Raw genomic sequence first — 12,849 nt, 5'->3', positions numbered from 1 at the left:
GGGGGGAGGGAGGGGGGGTGAAAAACCCAATTATAAAAGGGACCATCTGGGTCTGTCCACCAGCCACAGGGTTCTCTCGTGGCAGGAGAGGGCCTGTGGAGGGGGGGATAGGAAAAGATGGAATATGTTGAAGAAGAAAAAGAGATAAAGTTTAGGAATAAGGATTAGCTGTAAGAGTGTTTATGTTAAAGAAAATGAGCTGAAATTGGGTCATATGAAACTGTTGTGAAAATATAATTTGGTCAAAAATGAAAATCAGTTGGGAGGTATCTGGGGAAGTCATCAAAACAATGTCAAGCAAATTATGAATTCGAAAATGGGATATGTGTTTTTTTGTTGTTGTTGTGTTTTTTGTGTTTTAATCAATAATGTTTGCTTAGATAGATAGTTGGGTGGACACTCGCCTGCATCTCTCCCTGCCATACTAGAGCCTCTTGGTGGCAGGGAGGGGTTCTGGGGGGAGGGAGGGTGGGGTGGGGAAAAACCCAATTATAAAATGGACCACCTTCGACTGCCCACTGTTCATGGGACTCTTTCGTGGCAGGAGGGGGCTTGTGGAGGGGGGATCAGAAGAAGGGGGACAATATGTTCTGTATGTGTCACAGGGGTGTTGATGGGCTACTTCAGAGTAACGACGCCACACCGCTCTGCATTTTATCTTTTATTTGGTGCTGCGTATTTACAGTGCTAAAGGCAATGCTATTTACAGAGATACATCTTAACCGCTTGAGTCAGAACCTCCGAATGGCGTTTGGCGCGTCTTTCTCCAACATAACAACTTGGGGAGACCCAGCCTCTTCCCCCGACGCTTCCTGCGCAATTCCAGAGTTGGGGGGATCGGTCTACCCCCCTTGCTTTCCCCTTCCTGTCCCACCTGGGATGATGGCTCCGCTACCTTGCCAGAGCCTCGGACACCACTTCCTGCTTCCCCACTTGAGTCGGAACTCTCCCTGCTTTCCTCCGTGCTCGGGGATGGACTGGACCTCAAGCTGGGAGGGACTTCGCGATATCCCTTGTCCCTCACAGTATGTTTTTTCTTTATTATGTAAAATCAATAAAATTTATTATTAGAAAACACCCTAACCTAAAATATCTACGCATTTGGGGTTCAGATGTTATTTATGCATTACCCTGCTAATCAGTAATTGCGTGAGCTTAGTGTGCAGGGGAAATTAACAGGCTACCAGCAGGGTATACAGAGTTTATATACCAGCCACTGGCAAGTTTCAAATAACCAGAAGCATAATCCCAACTGTAAATTGGAATGGTGTTGCTGTTTTCCAAGATAATTATGGTATAGATGATAAAGAGGAGGAAATAGAAGAAGCAAGAGGAGAAGCAGCAGCAGCAGCAGCAGGGGATAGTGGTGATGCTGAAGACGAAAAACCTGTTGGGTCTGGTGACTTATTTGAAAATGTAAAGTTACAGACACCCAAAAGGAGGTTAAGTTCTTTTGAGTTTCCCGATTGTAAATGAAGCCCGCAGGAGTTTCAGCAGTCTGACAAAAATGATTTAAAATCTGAGACTAGTAGTTCCACTGAGTCTGAAGGGTCTAGTTCTCCTTCTGGACTCAGACGGTCAGGTAGAAAGAGACAAGAGCTTAAACAATTTCAGGGCAGTCTCGAGCAGGTCGGCCGCCCTGGCGCTGAGGGGCAGAGATCGCTCCGGCGCCCCTGCCCTCGCAGGGTGCAGCATGGTTTCAGCCGTGCGGCGCCCTGCCTACCGGCCCGGCGTCTTGGCACATCGCGCCACCAGGGGTCTACCTAGAGCCGGCCCTGAACGATTTGCAAATGAACAGTTTAACACTGTGTATGCCAAGAAGGCGATTTTTTAGCCAAAAAGCTACCATGAAGTTCAAAACATACCTAAGCAATAAGCTGTGAATTGGTATAAAGCAGGCATCCCCAAACTTCGGCCCTCCAAATGTTTTGGACTACAATTCCCATCTTCCCCAACCACTGGTCCTGTTAGCTAGGGATCATGTGAGTTGTAGGCCAAAACATCTGGAGGGCTGCAGTTTGGGGATGCCTGGTATAACGCAATGGATTCTGAGGTAACTTCTTTGAAAGAGCATAACACTTGGTCTCTAGTACCACAAACCCCAGATATGAGAGTAATTGATTCAAAGTGGGTTTATAAAGTTAAAATGAATGACAAGAATGAAGTGGTAAGATACAAGCAAGATTAGTAGCCAGGGGATTTCAACAAGTTCCAGGCAAGGATTATGATTTATGTTACTCACCAAGTGTAAAATATGAGACAGTTAAGCTTTTGTTAAAAGACGCATCCCAGCGTGGACATTCTGTTTATCATTTAGATATAAAAACTGCATATTTGTTTGCAGATTTAAAAGAACAGATTTTTATGTGTGTTCCTGATGGTGTACACGCCTCTGAAGGATTGGTATGCAAACTAAATAAACCCCTTTATGGTTTGAACCAGAGCGGAAGAAACTGGCACCAAACATTAGCAAAAGAATTACTGGATTTTGGCTTTTTGCAAGGAAAAGCAGACAACTGTGTGTTTATAAAAGAAAATGCAAATTCTGTAACAAAAATATGTGTTTATGTAGATGATGTGTTAATTTCTACAAAAACTAAACAGGAATACAGTGGTGCCTCGCAAGAAAAATTTAATTCGTTCTATGAGTCAATTCATTTTGTGAAAAATTCGTCTTGCGAATCCCATAGGAATGCATTGAATTTTTTATTTAATTTTTTTGCCCATAGGAATGCATTAATTGAATTTCAATGCATTCCTATGGGAAACCACGATTCGCTAGACAAATTTTTCACAAAACGAATTCATCTTGCGAGGCAACCTCCGATCACAAAACCCATTCGTCTAGCAAAAAATTCGTCTAGCAGGGCATTCGTCTAGCGAGGTACCACTGTATACCACTGATGGAAACTGGGCATAGCCAAATTATGTATCCATGCAAATTGAGGAAGGCAAAAATGGATCTTTTTTGGTTCATCAAACTATGAAAATTGATGATCTTATAGAAATGTTATGTTTAGAAAATGCAAATGGGAAAGAAACACCTATGGTGTGTGGTTTCACCTTTACCCATGAAGATAAGCCATATCTTAACAAAACTTTGTATCGTTCTGCCATAGACAAGCTTAAGTTCATTCAAAGAATTTCAAGATCAGATATAACGCATGCTTTACATTTTCTGGCAAAATTTGTGGAAGAGCCCACTACGCAATGTTTTTCTGCTCTTAAGAGAGTGGTAATGTATCTCAAACATACAAAACATTATAGGTTGCAGTTTACATCATGTGTTGACAAAGGTTTTGAAATATTCTGTGATGCATCTCATGCAGTGGAGCAAAATAATTACAGAGTGTGTCTGGTATGGTGTTTTGTTATAACGGGTGTCCTTTTGAATGGAAGTCTCAAAATCAAACAATTATTTGTCTCTCCACAACTGAGATTGAACTGTGCGCATGTGTTCAGACCATTTGTGATATTGAATGGTATTTACAAGTATTTGAAGATTTGAAGATGCAAGTTACATTGCCAGTAAATAATTATCTTGATTCCCTGAGCAGACCTGCTATTCTGTGTTCAGAGACTAACACACAGCGTACTAGATTATTAAGATTACGTTTGCAATTTGTAAGGAAATTGATTGCTGACAAAACAATTGTATTTCAGTATGTTCCAGGTGACAATCAAATTGCGGATATTTTTACTAAAGCACTTCTGAGGGTCACACATGAAATACATGTACAAAATATGCTTAATGTTGTTCCACAATAATGAACCGCAGGGGAAATGTTGAATGGTTTAAGGTTTAAGGTTCATTACTGTTCCACAGAAATGTGTATCTCTTTAAAAGAAAGAAGGAAGGAAATGTAATGACCTAGTTTTGCAGCTGTGGGACAGTGCAGCAGGTGATGTTAAGTTTGTATTGTTTTAAGACGTGTCAGCAATCGGATAGATTATATAAGGAGGACTGCGTACCTCTCGCAGTACCCTGGGTGGTGGGTCACGCTTCTGTAACGTTCTCGTAGTTAATAGAACTTCTGTTATTTTTCTTTAATTAAAACAACTCCTAATTATACTTTGCAGTCTCCTCAGAATGCTTTTCGTTGCGCAGTTACTCAGTTTAAATACGCCAACATACAGGGCCGAGCTGACACACTCCACGTGGCAGCCCCAGCCTGCCTTTCCCAAAATTAGTGTGCAACATGGGTGGGGGGGTTGGAGAGAGCAAAACAAGATGAAGACCAGAAGCAGACATATTTTGTTACTGCCGGGAAGGAAAGTGAGACACACAGCACCAGACACACAGGCAGACGTGGTCCTTTCTTACAACATTCTCCCTGTCTCCATAAAGCTGGGTGACCATTAAGGAGGAGGGATGTTGGGGGTAGAAGGAGAGAGAAACTTTCAGGGTTATTTTTAAATCCCTCCTTATAGAGAACACACCCATCCTCAAGCTAGTTTACTATTTTCTTGCATTTCTCAAGCCCTCTGTGTAAAACTGAGGAACTTAGTTACTGAAGCTTGGGAGGATTTTTGTTTGTGGGAGGAGGAGAAAAGATTTAAAGAAGATAAGCAGTTGTGCAAAAGTGTTTCCCCACTTTTCTTTCCAGTATTTTATTTTGGGAAGATAATGAGCTGCAAGTTATAGCTGCCTGCTCCCTTGAATGTTCCTGAAAGAGAGAGAGAGAGAGAGAGAGAGAGAGAGAGAGAGAGAGAGAGAACGCAGGAAGATATGGGCTGCAAGTGAATGGGATGGCCCCCCAGGGCTCTCCTGAACATTTTGAGGAACAGTCACCCCAGGGTGCCACAGCACACTGGTTGAAAACCAATGCTTTGAGGGAAAGAGTGTGCTTCCATTTGTGAGTTTCCATCATACAACTGTGATCATCAATTGGTTTGCAGCTGTGTTTTGCTTTTGAGTCTCAAATAACATGGAAGACTAACTAGGCACAGTCAGGTAGAATGCGAACTCAGGAAAAGGGTACATATGTTAAACTGTGCGTTCTTGCAAGTTGTAATTTAAGCACCCAGTCCCAGGCCAGGTCAAAAACTATGACAAAGTGGCATTCCGGGGTAGGAATGGACTGGTGTGGGGCTATGTAGACATTAGCAGCTTGAAAGCTCATCTTCCTCTGCTGCATTTCAAGTCACAGGTTCCCATTGCTGTACACGCTAAAGAGGGGTGGAGATGTCTTCACCCGATGCACATTGCCTGACTTGTTCCCCCAGCACCCAGAACTCCTATTCCACCTATTCCACCTATTCCAGCAGCTGCCTCAAATGTAGGCATCTCAGCTTAACTGAGTCTTAAGTCTTCAAATCAGATGGAAAATGGTTTCAGGAAAAACGCATCAAACAGCAGTGTTTCTCAAGAAACTACAGGATGCAGATGGATTGTGGCTAACGTCATATGTATTCAAGCTTTAAACAACAATGGTGGGAGCACACGAGCTGGAGTAAGCAGTATGCAAGAAATGCATGTGCAAGTATCTTTTTATTAAAGTTAACATTTAGAACCCGAAAAATATTATAAATATTTCTCCCCCTGCCCCCTTTTAATCTATTTTAAAAATGGTTAAATATCAAGGTCCCTAAGGGGAAAAAATAACTAGATAGCATGAACCCACCATTTATAATTCTCTTTTCACATGCTTATGCCAGCTGAATTCCATCATGAAGCAGAATCATTCTGGCCATGATTCAGAGAGCTCCTTTACTGAGCATGTAACCAGAAGGAACTTTGTCCTTTTTAAGTAAATGCCCCTCTTACACCATATGCCAAACTGCTGTTGAAGCTCTCCATGATCTACTGCAGCCCCTTACTCTTCCCAGATGCGCAGTTCTTGGCAGTTTCCACCATTCTGAATTTGTTTACGTCTCTGTGTGGAGTCCTTTAAATGGTTTAATTTTGCTGTTTGCAGCTCAGTGCTCCAGTGCATCAAGGTTATAAGTGGAAGAAAGCAGCAATTTGAAAAACAAAAGCTGAGATAATTTGCTCTCTCCCCCTTTCAGCACCTGCAGCATCACAAAATTGCATCCTGGAAGGGTGCAATTAATTGCATCACAGGACCAAACAGTCCTATACAAGGAAAAATTGGCTGCTTCCCACAAGCCACTTAAACTGGTTTGGAGCCGCTGAAGTTGATGGGTTTGAAAACAATTTAAGTGCAACGTGGATACTTTAAAAGGCTTGTGGTTTGTAATGATTAGACCCTGTAACAGTTAAGAGTCTGTTAATTAATTAAGGACCAGCAGGTGAACCCAGAAATACACAGCTATGACATGTATCTCCCTAGTTTAAGACAAGATCACAAACATGGAAGGAGTAGCTTAAGCACTCTCTCCTTGTGCTATTTTTCTATTTGTAGGATTGTTATGTAGGGGACCATTTAAAAGTGGCCTGTCTTGTTCCTTCTATGGGCATTGGTATCAGAGACCAATGCTGTCTAGAAGACTCACTTCTTTTTAAATAATTATGTTTAGGATGGTGGTATGAAGTCTGCAAAACTCAGGAGAACTGTTACTAGCACAAAAGTACATTTCCCAAATGCTACACCAACATCTCTGCAATTGTTCTGTGCTGTCTGCCAGAAGAGCTCAGTGAAGTCAATAATTGTTATTCCTGTTTTCTAGATATGCAATGAAATCTGAGAGCTAGCACCTACAGGACTCTGAAAATCCAAGCATGCTAATAAGTGCATCCCACAGGTGTCTTCAAACTGGATGAATGGGCAAGAAAATAACTAATTAGATTCTCAGTTAGTGTAAAATTATTCAACCTCCCCCCACCCAACTTCACATATATACTGATGAGGTATGAACTGGTAGTGAGAAGACTAATCGGGAAGGAGATGATGATGATGATGATGATTTTATTTAGTGTATTTAATTATTGAATTTATATATACTCAGAGGTCTCAGGGCGGTTCACATAAAAGGATCACAGTATATAACATAAAAATAAAAATAAAAGCAATATCCCCCCAAAAGAGCCACATTTTTAATATATATTTTTATTAAGAGAAATTTAAATCAGTACAATTTGTCAACACTACAACCAATTACATTTCCCCCCTCCCTGGACTTCCCTCAGCTCCCTTATCTGATTTGTATATTCATATTGTTTCTGCATATTATACAATTGTACCTATCAATTCCCTATAATTCATATTCTACGAATAAAAGTTGTGTATGTTTATTCAAAACCTGCCAATGAATCTAAGTCTCTTTGTTGTCTTTTCAAATAGTTTGTAAATAATTCCCATTCTTCCTTAAAGTCCCAATTGTCCTTTTCAAGTATTTTATATGTTAATTTTGCCAGTTCTGCATAGTTCATCAATTTTTCTTGCCATTGTTCCTTCCTTGGTATTTCTTCCTTCTTCCATCTTTGTGCTAGCAAAACTCTTGCCGCAGTTGTGGCGTACATAAATAAATTCTTTATCTTCTTTGGCAGATCTTGACCTAAAATCCCTAACAAGAATGCTTCCAGCTTTTTAACAAAAGTCATTTTAAACTTTTTTTTCAATTCATTATAATTCATTTCCCAATATTTTTTGTCTACTCTGCATTCCCACCACATATGGTAAAAAGTCCCTTCTTTTTCTTTACATTCCAACATATATTTGACCCAGTTTTATACATTTTTGCCATTTTGACTGGTGTAATATACCATCTATACATCATTTTCATATAGTTTTCCTTCAACAAATAACAGTCTGTTAATTTCAAATTTACTTTCCATAGCTTTTCCCAGTCCTCAAATTGTATATTATGTCCAAAAACTTGTGCCCATTTAATCATTACTGATTTAACCTCTTCATCTTTCGTTTCCCATTCTAACAGAATACTGTAAGCTTTCTTCAATAACTTCACATCTTCTTCTACGGCCTCTCTTTGGAGTCTAGAAATTGTGTAATTGAACCCTTTTCTGCTATCTTCCTTGTACATTTCGTTTACTTGTCTATAATGTAACCAACTCTGAACATACCCTTTTATTTCCTCATACTATTTTAATTTCCATTTACCTTCTTGATCTCTCAATAAGTCTCTGTATGTAGGCCACTTTTCCTTTTTGCCAAGTGGCTTGAGTAGTGAAACCTCAACTGGTGATAACCACCAAGGTGTTTTTTGCTCTATTGTTGTTGTTTAGTCATGTCCGACTCTTTGTGACCCCATGGACCAGAGCACGCCAGGCACTCCTGTCTTCCACTGCCTCCCGCAGTTTGGTCAGACTCATGTTGGTAGTTTCAAGAACACTGTCCAACCATCTCGTCCTCTGTCGTCCCCTTCTCCTTGTGCCCTCCATCTTTCCCAGCATCAGGGTCTTTTCCAGGGAGTCTTTTCTTAAGTCTCTATATTTCAATTCAACACCTTTATTGGCATATATATATATAATATAAAAACAGAAACAAAGCATACAAAACATATGTCATTAGTATAAATAGTGACTCTACATCATACAGAAATAATGGAGAGCAGGAGGAGGAAAAGGCACACAAGGGATCCTCAGCTATCATTGTTGAAGGCTAAATGTATTGATTTTAATTACATAAATTCTGGACAAGTAGTGGGCCATAATTCTGGTAATTTCGGGAAAGTCATCCCTCAACAAGAGCTGGACCACTGTTTCCTTGTTGGGGAGGGTTCCAGGTCTCATAAAGGATGGGGGGGGCAAAATCAAAAAAATTAGAAAGGGGACAGTCCAGAATCATGTGAGTCATAGAGTCTACCTCTTTCTGGCCACAAGGGCATAATCTATTCCAGTAGGGGATGCCTTTGAGTCTTCCGGATAACACGGAGGATGGAAAAGCATTTAGGCGGGCCAACATAAATACTCTGCGATAAAAAGGAGATACCAGGTCATATATATAATTAGGTATCAATCCTTGGTGCGGCGGCAGCCCCAAGAAGGCAGGCGGGCATACTAGAGGTTGGGCAGGGTGAAGTTTCTGGAATTCAGTATCAAGCAATCTCTGCTTAATAAGAGTAAAGATATATGAGTCCTCATATGTCAAGAGGGAGTCCACTGAGAAGCCTAGTTGCCTAAGTTTGTTGGAAATATTAGAGAACCATATAAAGCTGTAGCTGTCAGGAGTATGGGCAAGAGTCAGGCTCTGGGGCCTGTAGTGCTTTGCAGGACTGGGGCATGCCTCAGCTTGTGCTGGAGAAGTAAGGCGTGGCCACACAGGTGGAGACCTCAGCTTGTGCTGGAGAGGCAAGGAGTAGTCTCTCAGGTGAGGCCACTTGTTATCTCACTGCACCTGGTAGCAGGAGCTGGGAGGGATAAAAGCTCAGCATTTCCCTTCAGCTCTTTGCCACAGCAACGCTATCCCTGCCTGGTTGCCGCTGGCCTCTTGCTTCTGGAACTCTTGCCTTGTCGACGCCTTGCTTCCTGTTCCTTGGACCTTCGCCTTGCTTCCTGTTCCTTGGACCTTCGCCTTGCTTCCTGTTCCTTGGACCTTCGCCTTGCTTCCTGTTCCTTGGACTTTCGCCTTGCTTCCTGTTCCTTGGACCTTCGACTTGCTTCTTGTTCCTTGATCCTTCGCCTTGCTCCTTGCTCCTGGGACCCTTGCTTTGCCTTCGCCTTGCTCCTCGACCCTTGGACCTTCGCCTAGCTTCTTGTTCCTTGGACCTTCGCCTTGCTTCTTGTTCCTTGAGCCTTCGCCTTGCTTCTTGTTCCTTGAGCCTTCGCCTTGCTTCTTGCCCCGTGGACCTTCGTTTCTGCCTTGCTCCTTGACCCTGCAACTGCCTGCTGCTGGACCCTCAGCCCTGCACCTGTTCCTGCTTCTTCACCACCATCTTGCCTCTGGTCCTGACGCCCACCGACCGGACCGTGACAGTAGCTATCTTTCAGAAGATAGGATATCAGGCTATCTGGATCGGTATTAAAATGGATTTTTAGCCAATACTTAAAAGTAATGATCCAACCTCTTGTCTCAAGGAGGTGTTGGCCCAATTCTGCACAGATAGCCAAGTATGGCGCATATTTTGGTACTCCAAGGATTTGCCGAAAGAAGGATGATTGAACTCCTTCTACTTTGTTGTTAAAGCTGGATATCCATAGGGGGATCCCGTATAGAAGCTGGGAGGCGGATTTTGCCTTATAGGCACCAATTGCTGCAAGGTCTCTATATTTTTCCCACACTCTCATTAATGATTTCCTGATTGTATGATTATAAAATCCTTTATATACCTTTCCTTTCCCATACCAAAGATATGCATGCCACCCATATCTGTTGTCGTGGACTTCCAAATCTAAAGCTTCCTCCTTTTCCAGTTTTATCCAGTCCCTGATCCAGACCAAACATGCAGCCTTGTAATATAATTTAAGGTCTGGGAGGGTGAAGCCTCCTCTTTTTTATATATCTGTAAGTATCTTATGTTTAATCCTTGGCCTTTTGCCCTCCCAGACAAACTTAGAAATATCCTTTTGCCATCTTTTGAGACAATCGTCTTTAACCATTACTGGGGCTGTCTGGAAGAGAAAGAGCATTTTTGGTAACACATTCATTTTCACTGCCACATTTTAAAAGGGTGTGGGATGTTGATCAGGTCAACCAAAGGCCTAGTTATAAAGGAATATTGGGCTTGTGTGGATAGCTCAGTGAAAATGTCAGTTCCCTGTGTAGTGCAATGAATGAAAAAGCCACCACAGAATCAGGGCCGTCCCTAGGCCCAGGCTGGGTGGCGCAAGGCGCCAGGGCACCTGGCCATCAGGGGCGCCGAACACTGGTGTCTGCCTCCGCACGCCTCTGCTGTTGAGCAGCTTCAGGCAGCTCTCCAGAGGCGCATGGGGAGCACGAGCCTAGGGCCACCTCCTCCGCGCCTCTCAGCTCCCCGCGCACCCCTCCTGCCCGCCTCACTCATGGGGGGCGCCGGAAGGATCTTGGCACCAGGGTGCCAGATATGGTTAAGACAGCCCTGCACAGGATATTAGGCAATTGAAAGTATTAGGGATTGAAAGTATATTTATATGTTTGGTAATCTATAATACAACCATACTGGCATATTGGGTACTCTCCTGATCACCTCATTTCAAGGTGAGAGCTGGAAAAGGTGCAGAAAAGAGCAACCAATTTTTCAAGGGACTGGGGCAACTTTTTACGAGTAACGGCTAAATTGTCTGAGCCTGAGGCTTCTTAGCTCAGGAACATGTCAACTACAGGCCAGGCCTGACAGAGACCTCTAATGCTGTGTTACATAATGTTAAAGTGTGGAGAAAGTGCATAGATCTATGGGTCCCCCGTTTCCTTTCCTCTTGGAAAACAGAAGAACTCAAGGTTTTCTAATGAAACCAAATGCCAGTAGACTAAGGGCAGACAAAAGAAGGAGCTTCTAAACAAATCACATAACTAATTTATGGAATTGGTTGCAACAAGATGTGATTATGATCAATAGCTCAAATGGATATTAAAGATGCTTATAGTGCAATCCCATACATTTATGTGGAAGGTAGGTTTAGTATGTTCAATTTACTTACTCCAGGTTGCAGTCAAGGGTTGCAGCTGGGAGGCAACATAACAGGTATATTAGTAGCTACGTAATATCAACTGCTGTGGGCCATTATAACTAAACAAGCCTCCATGTTCAGAGGTAGTATACCTATGAATACCCAATTGCTAGAGAGAGCCATTGTTTTCATGCTATGCTTTTGGCCTTCCTAAAAACCTCTGGTAACCTACCGTTAGAAACAGGGTGCTGGATTTGACCTTATTCCATACAGGCTGCTCTTATATAGATTTGTTGAAGGCTGTACAATAAATCCATGTTACTTGCCAAGCCTAGCCCAAACTTGGTATTCACAGATCCAGAAATACTATTCAATATTATCCTGTCACTGTAAATAGCAATTGCTCCAACAAGAATGTTTCAGATCACAGTGCCACGTTCGGGGAAAAATTCCACTGGAATCCATGAGACTCGCACCTCACTTTGAGACTACCAGTGCCAGGACCATTCAGTGGCATCCAAATAACTGAAAATTCTCAAACTCAATTTGGGAATACAACAGAGTTATTGCTGCCATATCCATGTGGAATTGGGAAAGGGTGCGAGGTTTCTGACATGTGAGGTAAGGCTGCTGTTTCAAGCATGCCAAGGCTGAGCCACAGGATTGGATGTTATACAGGCACTATACAAAGGAAGGCCAATTCAACTTGCTGAGAAAAGTTGCTACACGGCAAAATACATGTCCCTGAAAACAAAATGAATGCACCAGACATAAAACATCACAAACCATATACAGTACAGTGGTACCTCGGGTTGAGAACTTAATTCGTTCCGGAGGTCCGTTCGTAACCTGAAACTGTTCTGAACCTGAAGCACCACTTTAGCTAATGGGGCCTCCCGCTGCTGCCGCGCCACCGGAGCACGATTTCTGTTCTCATCCTGAAGCAAAGTTCTTAACCTGAGGTACTATTTCTGGGTTAGCAGATATAACCTGAAGTGTTTGTAACCTGAAGTGTTTGTAACCCGAGGTACCACTGTACAATTAGCAAGGAAATGCAAGAGTTTAGCTTAATTCATAATTATTCAGCAAAGCTATTGAGAATGATATTCTCTCCCCTGCAGCAATCAACTTTGTGGGCAGATTACCACTGAGAATCTAACTAGAAATACTGACATGTAAACTGCACAAAACAAGCACGTACGCGGCAGAAACTTGAGCTCAGTCAGTCAGCAGCAAGAAAGACTCTTTTAAATTACTTCATCCAGCAAAAATGTGTCTTACCTTTGCTTGCTATAAAGAAGCCAATTCAGTAAAATGCAAGTCAGAGCTGCATATACTGTATAGCCTTTGAGAATCAAAGGTTCCACTCCAAAATTTGAATTGTGCTTCCTCCTGTCTGAAAT

This window comes from Zootoca vivipara, chromosome 17 (genome assembly GCF_963506605.1).
Source record: "Zootoca vivipara chromosome 17, rZooViv1.1, whole genome shotgun sequence".
Classification (NCBI taxonomy): domain Eukaryota; kingdom Metazoa; phylum Chordata; class Lepidosauria; order Squamata; family Lacertidae; genus Zootoca; species Zootoca vivipara.
Note: the sequence above shows the minus strand (reverse complement) of the source record.